This window comes from Lacerta agilis, chromosome 6 (assembly GCF_009819535.1).
Source record: "Lacerta agilis isolate rLacAgi1 chromosome 6, rLacAgi1.pri, whole genome shotgun sequence".
Lineage (NCBI taxonomy): Eukaryota > Metazoa > Chordata > Lepidosauria > Squamata > Lacertidae > Lacerta > Lacerta agilis.
The window spans coordinates 54832621-54845286 of record NC_046317.1 but is presented as its reverse complement, the minus strand read 5'-3'; the positions used below and the strand labels follow the sequence as shown (position 1 = coordinate 54845286).

General features: G+C 41.6%; 1 protein-coding gene across 6 annotated transcripts in view; it reads right to left on the bottom strand.

Annotated features, from left to right (window-relative positions):
* NFASC (neurofascin) overlaps nucleotides 1-12666 on the bottom strand; it is a 160651-nt gene that overhangs the window by 121516 nt on the left and 26469 nt on the right. For all 6 annotated transcript variants that reach the window (XM_033152781.1, XM_033152782.1, XM_033152783.1 and 3 more), the window contains exon 2: nucleotides 1927-1994. The gene's annotated coding sequence lies outside the window, so the exon portion shown is untranslated. The remainder of the gene's footprint in view (nucleotides 1-1926; nucleotides 1995-12666) is intronic.

Below are 12666 nucleotides of genomic sequence, written 5' to 3'. Positions count from 1 at the left end.
ATAGGGCACTCAGTGCTGGAAGAAGCTGCAAGTACAAAAATTCTCCCTTTGACACCCCCACCCCATTAAACCAGAGCCTTCTGCTATAAGCAATCTGACAGCCTTGTCCACAACCATCTTCTATTTAAATTCTAACTCACAAAACAGCTTGAAAAATGATTTCTGAGTTGCTTCCTCTCGAATACTGCTTTCTGTACTGCTTGGCTATCCTTCCTGGCTCATCTGCTTAAAGATGCTGAGCACATGGAACCGTGGCTAAGGTTAACATATGCAAACAAAGCACTGTCCTGAAAGGATGCAGATGGAATGCACTGAAGTATCCATTTGGCTGAATCCACCAAAGTAACTGGGCCAGTCTTCTCCTTTCTGCTCATTGTTTGTGATGCTAAATAATGGTGACCAGAGCATGGGTTACATTTCAATTTGTGTCTTGGTGGTGGCAGCAGCAGTAGCAGCAGGAGGAGGAGGAGGGGAAGAGCAAAACCAAGGTTGAATAGCTGTGAACTAATTCAGCCTCTCAGAAGCTGTGGCTCATGTGGCTGTCTGCAACAAATCCCTACAGCCAAAGATGCTCAGAGGCGGCAGAGGACAGAATCGCACAAAGCCCCCTAACCTTTCTCTGCATCCAATTAGAAATCAGAAAGATTAGAAAGCTGGCTGCATGGATCATGCAGCATGTCAAGAAGAGACTGATGAAGAATAAGGATATTTAAGGACATGAACTGTCCTCATTTATTAAACCCAGAAGCAAAACCCACAATTTATAATCAATGTGGGGGAGGGAGGGGGAAATATTCTGCTGAGCCACCTCATGCTTACTGCCCTTGAAATTCAAAGCATGAAACATCTCCTTCTGCCAAGTCTACTCCAACGTTGGAAGGAACTTTCAGAATTGGGAACAGTGTTGAATAAGAACACAAGAAAAGCCATGCTTCATCAGTCCAAAGGCTGATCTAGTCCAGTATTCTGTTCTCATAGTGTCCAAACAGATGACCACTAGTAGGACATTAGTACAACACCTCCTCTCCTACTAGGATGTATTTCCAGCAACTGGCAGTCAGTGGCATGGTGCATTTGACACTGCAGGTAGTGCATAATTATCGTGACTAGTGGGCATTATAGCTGTAAATTGGCAGCCATCACTGCATCTTGCAGTATCAAATTCCATAGTTCATGCACTGTGTGAAGAAGTACTTCCATTTGGCTGCTCTTCAATCTCCCACCATTCAGCATCAATGAAGGACTCACTAATGCTTCTAATATTCTGAGAGAGGGGGGGGAACCTTTTCCTTGCCCACCTACTCCACATCACCCACAATTTTATATACCTCTGTCATGTCCCACATATTCCCATTCAGTTATTGAATATTCTGAACTCTTCTCATTGCTGATTATCATGCAATCATCATGAGCATAGTATCCACTATTTTCCAAGTCTTCGGATGTAAGGATGCATATATGATTTACAAAACTAGTCAGATTAGAGAGATCAAGGTTTAATTTTCTGCTCTGATCCATTCCCCTCACAGCTGTTTGCACTTCTCTGGCTTATAGCAGTGTTCTGAGAATAAATTCATCAAAGTTATGACCTGTGAAACAGGCATTAGATTAATTTGACACCTTAAAATGTTACACAGACAGCTCTGGCTCTTCCAAACATATGAGCTAACATACGCTGGCATCAGGGATGAACAAACAAAAGTTATGATGCAGAGGTTCAACTTAAATAAGCAGGAGGTCTCCTCTAGGTCCAATGCCAGCTTCTCCAACCTGGTGGCTTTTAGATATTGTTGGATTACAACTTCCACCATCCCTTACCATTGGCTATGCTCTCTGGAGATGGCTTGTCTAATGGTTCTAACACACCACAGGCCCTGTAGGGAGGGGGAATTCTCAGAAATATCTTAATAAAGTAGAATGTCTTACCTTAATACTGTGGTTCCGGGTGTTTGTTTAAATACTCTTGTCTTAGTCCCGGGTTAATACTGAACAGTCTATAGAAGAAGAAAGAAATAACAAAACTGAATAACCAGCTTGAAAACTGTTAACAAACAAGACAATGATCCACCACAACCACTGCCATACCTGCAGATGTAAAGGAGAACTATTGCTGACAACGTATTCCAAACCTCTGGCTAATCCCACTCAGTGATTTCATGTATATGTTAAACAGCATGCAGGATAAAATCAAACTCTGAGGAACCCCACACTGAAGGCTCCAAAGTACCAAAGAGCAGTCCCCGTGCATCACCCACTAGAAATGACCATCCAAGTAGGGCTGGAACCACCGCAAAGCAGTGCCACCTGACTCGGACAACCACTCCAGAATGATACCATGGTCAATGGTATCAAAAGCCATTGAGAAGTCAAGGAGAATTAACAAAGATACATTTCTCCTGTCTGTCTCCTGACAGAATACAGGGCAACCAAAGCAGGTTCTCTGCAAAAACTGGGCCTAAACCCAAACTGAAAAGCATCCAGAAAATCAGTTTCCTCCAAGAGCACCTGGATCTGTTCCTCAACCACTTGCTCAAGAATCTTGCCCAAGAAGAGATGATTGGCCCTTAAGGTCTTCTCTTGGTGGTTACAGAACCTCTGAGCTTCCTCACTTCTCACTTCCCTTTTGGTCATGAGGTGGTGAGGATGGTTACTTTGTTCTCCCCTGAAAGAGTGCATAGAACAGAAAGAGGAAGTTGGAAGAATAACACCATTTCCTACTTTGTCTTTCATCTCTATGTGCTCTATGTCAAATCGATTCTACTAGACTTGACTTTTACACAGATCCCTTGGAAAAGAGAAGTATGCATGGATGTGCTTTCTTTCTTTCTTTCTTTCTTTCTTTCTTTCTTTCTTTCTTTCTTTCTTTCTTTCTTTTGTCTCTAAGGAGGAGGAGCTGATCAGGGTTGGGGTGTGGGGAAGAGATAAGTGATGAAAGGCGTAGCAATGACAGCACTCACTCAAAAATGCAGGTGTGCCCAGGGGCCTAAAAGTGTTGGCAACCTGTTATCTAAATCATGCAAAATGCCCAGTAGTAATGAACCCGCGTAGCTTTCTTGTGAGGATCAGTTATACGGCTATTTAATAAAAGAAAGGTAAAAAGGAACCAATTTATAGGTTCTACAATACTTATAGCAAGAAGCCTCCTGTCTAAGACCCTTCCTGTCTGAGAGTGAACTTTTTCCTCACTCTGCAGCTCTAGAGAGATTAATAATGATAATAAAATAGTCCCAAGTAATGCAAATTCTCATTTTCACTTCTATGAGAGGATTCATTGTCACTGCCTGTGTGAACTATTAGCTGTCAACTTTAATAATTATTAATTTATACATGCTAGCCACTTCATTTGACATCTGTGAGGGAAGCAATTCTATACAACAGCAAAGCCTTTAACCTGTGGCTACGCAATGCAAATGTCTCCTTTAGGCAGATTTGGTTTCACATATATAAACAGCAACATTTTGTTTCTAAAATCGTTAAAGGATTGAATTCTTTGGAGTCCTCATAATTTCTCATTCTGTGTCTGATTAACTACAGGCAGGATCTCATATCACTTTTTTGGCTATCCAATAAAAGCTGACTAAATTCACATATTTTAGCTCAGTATATCAGCACAGTTTTCATAAAATAACATTTAAAAAAATGGAAGTAGTAAAGGTCTAGACACATATGGTTAAACACTGTTAAACACGTAAGCCATTCTTTACAAAACTGATTTCCATGTTCTACCAATGCACAAAACTGAAATGCACATAAAATACCCATGTGGAGTATTAGGGGAAGGGTGGTACCTCTGGTGTGGGATATAGTGTGCTCTTTAGTCCCCAACCTGCACTCAGCTGTCCCCTGTGGCTCCTAGAAGTTGTCAGCAGGCAACAGCAGCCACATCCTAGGAACAGGTTCAACTGGCCAGCTAAACCAGGTAAAGGTAGCCGATGGGTCTCAGACCCTCAGTGACTTAGGGATGTCTCTGCATGTGAAGGTAGGCTCTGGCAGATTGAGTGGATGAGAACAATAGTTGGTCAAGAACGTGGTTACTGCACATGCTGTAGAGGGGCAAATGGGGTTCATCAACCTGGGGCAAATGGGGTTCATCAACCTGGGAAGGTATCCCATCTAGAAGGAAAACTTTGATCCTAAACCTCTACTGCCTTGCAGCTATCCTTATTCATGAGGAAGGCTTCAGCAGTAAATCCCAAGGAAATGTATGTACCCGCTGCCTTGCTGCACATCTTCAAGAGAAGAAAAGGCTAATGAGTAAACGCTACAGAAACCTAGACTGGAGTTCCTAAGACAGTTAGATGGCACTTCTTACAGCTCCTTCTGGCAACTCCTTCAGTCAAGCTGATGTCAAATGTATTGCTCTGCTTTCCTTTGGACATCAGTGAGGCCAAGAGAAGGGTCTGGGCATCCAAGGACCTCCAGATCTGTGCCCTGGAGAGATCACTTTGGTGCTGCCAAAGTAGCAAAAACAACATGGGAGGCAGCCGTTACAAATCACTGGTCTCTGCACCCACAGCAGGAGCTTTGATTCTCCAGGGGTTTGACTTCACCCTTGGAGGCACGCTTCATTATCTCAAGTGAGGTTAGAATACGCTTCCACCCCTCAGCTAAAGATGGAAGTGAGAAAATACAAGTTCAACAACTCTAATCTCAATATGTTTTCAGGATGCAAGTCCCACAGACTGCACTGGAAGCAAGTTTTACTATGTAGCTAGTGGGTTGTCCTAAACCAGACTTCCTCAAACTCGGCCCTCCAGATGTTTTGAGACTGTAATTCCCATCATCCACTGGTCCTGGTAGCTAGGGATCATGGGAGTTGTGGGCCAAAAACACCTGGAGAGCCGAGTTTGAGGAAGCCTGTCCTAAACATACCTAAATTATTCTGAGTCAGAAATGATGTCTTATCCAAGAAAAAAAACAAATTCTGGGAAAGAAGAGAACAAAACCAACAACATACTCATTTATTTTTTTTAGCCTTAGGCGATAACATCTGTTTCTTATGTCAATTTAGACTTGCAAAGTTTGGCTGTATCTCAATTCCAAAGCAGAGACAAGGCCTTACCAGTAGATGGGAGTTTGAAATTAAAGACTTTCAGCTTTGCATGACAAGCTTCGTGAAGACCCCTTAGGTATAACTATTTCTGTGAAATCTGTTTCTCCTCAGATTTCAGTGTCAGAAGTTTCCCAAGCAGCAGATCTAGTAAATTTACAGCATTAACAGTGTAAAAATACAGTTGTCATACTTCAAGCAATACTGTTCTTCCACCAATTGTTGAGAAATGCAAAATAGTTTGTGGGAATAATACTGTAATCTATACTTAAAAACAAGGAAGTCTTTTCACAGAAGAGTAAAGTCACTGCAATGATTACATGGCAATATGGTTACAAATGTCTGGTAATTCACTCCAGGAAGCTGTACTTATTTCAGGAAAAATCAAAGTATTTGAGTCTAGTCCAGAGGTACTATAGAATCCTAGCCAAGTTCAATGTGGTTATCAAAGTTCTCTAGATGATAGACATGTCTCAGTGCCACCCAGCACTGTGCACCCTTTTGAACAGGAAGATTAAATAAACATTTAAGTTGCCCTCCTCTTCCCGATGTCCATTTTCCCAAAGCACATCTGGTTTCCATGTGCTGCAAAAATGTCTTTGACATTTCTTTAAAAACCCCAGGCCCTTCAAACAGCTGTGACAGACTAAAGGAGCACTGAATCTGACATTCTATCCTTCAGCTATCGGATGTGCAACCTTTAGATAACATTGCAAAGCGCAAACGTGGGTGTGGGGGAAATGAAACAATTAAGCAAAAACTCAGGGAGACAGGCAGAAGTGGTGAGGAAGCTAAAAGAACTGGATCATCTACCTGGTTATTTTAAGAGCACAAGGCTGCCTAGCAGCCTAATGCTCATTCTAGTTTCCTCTGCTTTTCTTCTCAGGACTGCCTTCAGATGTCACATGGGGCAGAAACACTAAAATAATATCTGATCTTCTAGTAAGCAGGCCCATTTGTCCATCCTATTGGTTCAAACACCTTCTAAACTGTGAGGTACCACTGTGATGGCATGCCCCCTCACTCCCAGAGGCAATATGCTAATACATGAAAACAAGAAAATGGAGCAGAAACCTGTGCTAAGGTATATGCTGCCTAGTCCCTTCATGATTCAGCATACTGTGAAGGCCACTTTGGTTTAACCCACAGTCAACCGTATTTCCCCCTTCCTTCAATATTTAAAAACCAACCAGTGGCACCACTGTTTGGACCTTTGTTTCTGTAAATGCCACTTCTTCTGATTAGCTTCAGTCTTCTAATAAACTTACTGCTAGTGTATAAAAAACTCAATATGATTCTGGACTAGGGTTTCTTAGAAGTCACATGTGCCCCTGCATTGATGGTACCACATGTCCTTGTGGTAAAGGGTGCTGTGATTCGAACACACCAGTTCTCTGGAATCCTCTTCCCTTAGAAGTGAAGGAAGTCCCAACATTGTTATGTTTCAACATTTGTTGAAAACTTTTCTTCTCACCCAAGGTAGTCTATATTATTTCTCTAATTTTAAATTCTCATTTTTTATGATTTAAAACAATGTTAAGTGCCCTGTTGTGTTTAATATTCTATTTCCGTAAACCACTTGGGGATTCTCTGAATGCTGGGTGGTTTATAAATCCTAAAATAAGAAAAATAAAAAGTAATATTTTCTGTTAACACTTTTTTACTTTTAACTGCTATCTTCTGAAATCTCATATAATCAGGCTCACCAGCTTCAGTATATCATCAAATAGTTTCTTTGGGGTTGGATATACAACACTTTTTCATTTAGAGTTGCTTCCCTAAAATATACGCCCCCCCCAAATAAAATGCACATTCTTGTGAGCATTTCTTGAACCAAAGCTGCTTTGCAAAATTTGAAAAGATATGTGATCTATCTGCGTTCTGATCCGCATCCAGGACTAGTGAATTGGGTTGGTTCAGTTTGAAATACAGCCCAAACCAATTTCTCTTCCATCCCTACTATGCTCATCTGATGGTGAAACCAACTTCAAGCATATACTGTTTGGGACATTAAAACAATTGTCTTTTGATATAGACATGTGCTGTTCCACAATCTCCACCCCTCCCATCTTCCTTGAGAGTGCCACTGTTTACTCTCCCTCCACAAATATATTTAAATAGTAGCTTGAACAGAATGAATCGTTGAGCTCACGGGGCGGGGACATATACACACTAGACTGTTTGTTTACTTGTATGTTTAATTCATGAATGTTTGTGGTGCTTCATTCTTTAGAAATTGTGAAACAGTTTTGTCAAAGATTCAGGTTGGTGACTTAGCAGATCTCTCTCAAAATTGTGTATGTGTGTTAACATTTGTGATTTAAAGGTGGGCTCTTGATCCAAAGTTATGCTAAGAAAGAGCTACATACTCAGATGCTTCTGAACATTAAGAAAGTAGAGCATAAACTCTGGTCTTTCAGTTTATGCATACCACTCCTCTCCCAGTTTCCTTTACCAAGGCTCAATTTCAACGCTATTTACACCATACACAGACTTCTGGGAAGAGAAATGCATACCAGCATCCCTTATCTATTCCATTTTCTCCTAATATCATTCCTTATTTAGCACCATAAAACAGTTAATTTTCCTCACTGCCAAATAGCAGGTTGTTTTCTTCAAAGTCTCTGACTTTTGGGAACTGAATATTTTCTCACTATTTATTTGCATCCTGGTAACACAGAAAGGGTTTTCAACACATCCCATCCCACCCCATCTGGTTTTTGAATCCCATCCAACCAGTTTAATTACTGTTAATTGGCTCAAGCGATTGGCATTAGCTTAACGAAGTAGGCACAAGTGGCTTTTCTCTCCTGTGGGATCAAACGACTGTAGTGTTGAACTAATATATCTTGCCACAACATATAAATACAGGGATAAGTTTACTGGATGGATTTCAGGCCCATTGATCTCTGCATCTTCTCTCTGATGGTAAAAAATGCTTCAGAGAAGGCCCAGCTGATCAACCAATGATGGCACTCTCGTGTTTTGTCCCAGCAACCATGAGTGTTTAATATGTTTTTCAAGGTACCCGAAGAAAGGGAGAAGCCAAAAACTGAAATGGTTTTCTTGGAAGAGCCAAGTGTTTCAACATACAAAAGAGTAAAAAAAAAAAATTCATTGCTATGCATAGATTCTCTCATTTAAATGTTGCTTTGCAATCTGAAGAGAACATTTGGTGGCAAGGCAGCTTCCGGGTCCACTCAGCACATCTGCCATCATTATCATCAAATATGACAGATGCTTTAGAAAAAATTTTGTGGCACGTATAAGTGTGAAGATGGTAGCAAAAACAACTGGCTTGTGCAACAAAAGGGGAGACGGTGGGGGTCCTGGTTGGAAACAATAATCAAGACTCACCAGCATGGTGCCTGCAGGCACCAGCATGCCCACCAGCTCCTCCTATGGCACTCACAAAATGTCTCAGTATGTATCTCCTTAAGAATCTGTAACACATGAGTGACTGTTTGCTCCTCCTGTATAGTTCCAGTTTGCATTGGCTCAGCCTCTCCTGTATTAATCAAAAACACTTCCTTAAACATGCCCACATGTAATTGGATACCAGGACTGGACATCCACCCTCCCATCCATTTCTGAAGAGAGAAGAGGTGCAAAGAGCTTCTATTTGTGAGGGAGCATGATGATGGCTGATGTAGGTGTGTCGTCCCCACCCCCAATTGATGGTGGTGGGTGATGAGATGCCCATGCCATTGTGAGGCCCTGACTCTTGTCTTGTGCTTTCAGGTATGGGCAGCCTTTTTGTGACTTGCCACCCAGCTCCCCACAGCAACAATTTTGTGACTGGCTTCTACAGCACTTTCTCAAAATTCTAAAAGTGTCCTCTGGCCTAAAAAGGTTGGCAACCACTATAAGAGATAAAACAAGTCACTCAATAAATAATCCTATATGCTAACAGTGAACTCATTCTCCAAGAGTGGATTCTTCTGTAACACAAACTGCACAAAAGAGGGAGGTACCAGCAGGATCGTGGAAAACCCAAAGTTTGAAAAGCTCCCTCACTCAAGTCTTTAGAAATCAAATAGAAGGGTGGGGAGGAGCTCGCAAAGGCAGCCCAATGACAACTGAGCATGCTCAGTGGTCACATAATACTGCCTGTTGGGGAGGTGAAGATCCACAGGCGAGGGGGAATTGAATAGAGCATTCTAGAAGAGGACATGACTGACTGCTTTAGTTTATTGATTTATTGCATTTACGGTATATCCCACCTTTCCTCCAAAGAGTTCATGGTGGTGTACATGGTACATGATAAGCTTGAGGGCAGTGGCCTTGCCTTCTACTGCTTAATCAGTTTCCCAGAACCCTGAGGGAGCAAGCATCTCAGGTTGCACTGTGGGATGGGTTTGCTGCTGCCAGGGAAAGGATGCTGATGCCCTGGTGGGGTGCTACCTGACAAGGCTGGCTCATCAGACAAAAACATGAGGTGGGGCAGGATCACTTACATCAACCATAAGGGCTGGCTGGGTGGCCCTTGCAGAAGCTGGACTACTGACTCAGGCAGCACTCCACCTGGATGGCTTAGATGTCCTGGTTATGGGGCCCTCCCTCTTTTTGCTAATGGAGTTCACCCAGGGACTTCCAGCACATAAAACACACACTGTTCCACAAGACCAGATCCTCCTGCAGCCTCAGTGGTTCTGGCATCTTTTATTGGATCCCAAAATTGAAGGTGTGGAGAGATGTATACCCCATGATGTGTCTGAAGTCTATCCGTTGCTGCAGTTGAGAGGTTAGGAACTGTTCTGTGACACTTACATTGCGGGTTTGGGTTCAGGGAGATGTGTCTGCTGTCCACAGCATAATATATGGGTTGTGTTAGGTTTTTTTTTGCTAAGGTATTCAGAAGATGAGCAAGAGCATTTGTCTCTATTATTCTGGTGGGCTCCTATCAACTCCCCCAGGTGCGTCACAAACACTTATCCCAAGAGGGACAACTGTATTTTCTGCAGATATCTTGCCACGGAAGCTACATGAGTTGGTGTAGGCTCTCCCCATTCCTGCTTTTCTTTCTTCATCCCCCTTAAGGAGATTTGAACCCCTGTCAACAGGGATACCCAGGGCCTGGCTGAACAGTGTTCCTGTCAGCTGGGCCACTGGGTCTGATTGAGCAGCAGCTCTCTAGCATGGTTTTATGATGATGCACAAGTATTACTGTGTGTGTGTCCCCATCACTGTGGCTAGGCAACATCGACAGCACTGTCCCAGACTGGTTGCCACTAGCAAGCTTTGTTTCCATGGATGCAGTGAGCAACTCTACAATCTTATGATTTATTTTCTGATTGTGTGTTTTCCCCTTCCTCTCCTGTTCTGGCAACATGCACAGGACAAGGTGGACTTTCCACCAGCACAGTGCCAGCGTTATCGCTTCCCTCCCCAGCATAATTAGAGAATAGGTTTGCCCTGCCCTTTACTAACAGCATGTTCTCCTGCATGCCAAGTTTTTCCTGTTAATATGCCCAGAAATTGGAGCTTCCAAGTGACACACTTGGGGAAAGGAGAATGAGAAGCCTGACCTTTATGTTAGTGCCAACATGGAAACAGAGTTCTTTCGAATGAAAAACTTTCTTAAGCATTAAACTTTAAAAGTCATTGTAAGCACCACATTCCTTAAATATGAGAAACCATTTTTCAAGCGTGCAAAGTTACACCTTGTTGTTCCAAGCGTGCAAAGTTATACCTTGTTGCCATCTCCTGTTTATGGTATGTTTAGTACGGTAATTCTCAGACCAGTCACTGACGGATTCCCATTTAATTTGTTACAGTTTCATAACCAAAAAGAGACTGAACTTTGGCATCAGTCCTACTAACAAAGCTTTTTTATTAGCAAATAAATGACAGATCAACTCTGCTTGCTTATGAGCTAGGGTTGAATTACTGCTGGCTGTGACTCCTCATTTAATAGATGTTCTTCCATATACGCTGCAAGTCAAACATGCACCCTGGTACCAACTACCTAATATCAGGGTTTTTAATGGCCATTCTGCTCAGTTTATGCAAAGTAATACGGTGTGCCATAAAACCACCAATTCTTTTATCTAGTGTATGGAGGGGCCTTTAACCAATAGATGGATTAATGCAAATGATGTTCAAACAATATGGGCTTTTTTCCTAGGAGCACTTCACACAGACTAGTTACTGCTTAATTACTTTTAACCACACCTGGACCCAAACCAAGCTACTTAGAGTAGAATGAGATCCACATCAGTTATTTAAAATGATAACTATAAAAATTACAAAGTAAACCAGAATGAATTAATATTTTGAAATTATACAAAATATAGGGAATTTTTAAAATGGTAATCATCAACAGCTTCTACAAAAGCTTAAAGCAGATGTGGAGAGACTGTAGCCTCCAGCTTTTGTTGAACTAGAACTCCCATCATCCTTGACCATTAACCATGCTGGCTGAAACTGAGGGGAGTTGCAATCAATATAAGAACTTCTCGTTTCACTGAGCTCGGGACTTGGTGCCAGTTTCTTGCTGAAAAGTTCCTTGGCTGTTACTGTATTTGCCCCCAGATGTGCTTTTCAATGCAAATTGAATTTTCAGGGGCCATTAGCAGCTGGCGGGGAGTATTTTTGTCAGGAAAACAGCATAAAGCTCCAATCCAGATCAACAGCACACTCTGGACTGGGCAGCTCTGGCTGCTTTTTATCCAAAACAAAAATGGTGAGTTTGTCTGCTTTTTAAAAGGCATATTTATCACACTGGCCCTTAATAAGCATTACTAATTATGGAAAAAGTGATGAAATTCAGTTGCTACTATAGAATACTATCTCATTCTGCTTTAGAAAATGTGTGTGGCATTATTTAGTGGATTATAAACAAATTATATGTTTGTTACTGGAGGTCATTTTTTTCTTATCTACATAAACATTTCCATACTTTGCAGAAGATATATAAAGTTTCCATTTGGCTAAAACCAATTATTGGAGGGTAGATGGGTGGGAACTCAAGAATTTTCTATCAAGCATTTTAAGTGGGGTGTCACGTGACAGCTGGATGCCAAACAGTTGCAAAGACTCCCTCATTCTCAAACATGCATAAAATTCTAATAATATCTGCAGACAAGAGGCAGAATGAAAAGTCAAAGAACAATTCATGTATTCATACCCCAGCTCTTTGTTCCTTTAATTGTTTTCTGCTGGGAGAAATGTGTTATATATTCCTTAGGAACATGGTTCTCAAATCTCTTGCTGCCTTATTGTCTCAGTGTTTGATGGGAAAGGAGCCCCGCTGAAATCAACTGAATAATTTATTTTCTAACATATATACAAATAACTGCAACCTTAGTCAGTGTATCACAAATAATGATATAACCCCACACCCTTAAGGTCCCAGATGTCAAATGTGTATCCAACACTGCTCAAATGGCTCTTTGCCAATCCACTGTACATTTTCTAAGCCAAATGCAAACTTAGACGCTGCAGCTTACAAGTCATTTCTTTCATCACAACAGAGCTTTAGTGCAGGAACCTGATAGAAATATATAATTTTTAAAGAGATAACTATCTACAGTGTAAACTAAGGATGAACCTTAAGAGTTCAAGTCCTTTGAAAGTTACCTGTCCTGATAAGATGAAACAACCTTTCCCTTAGG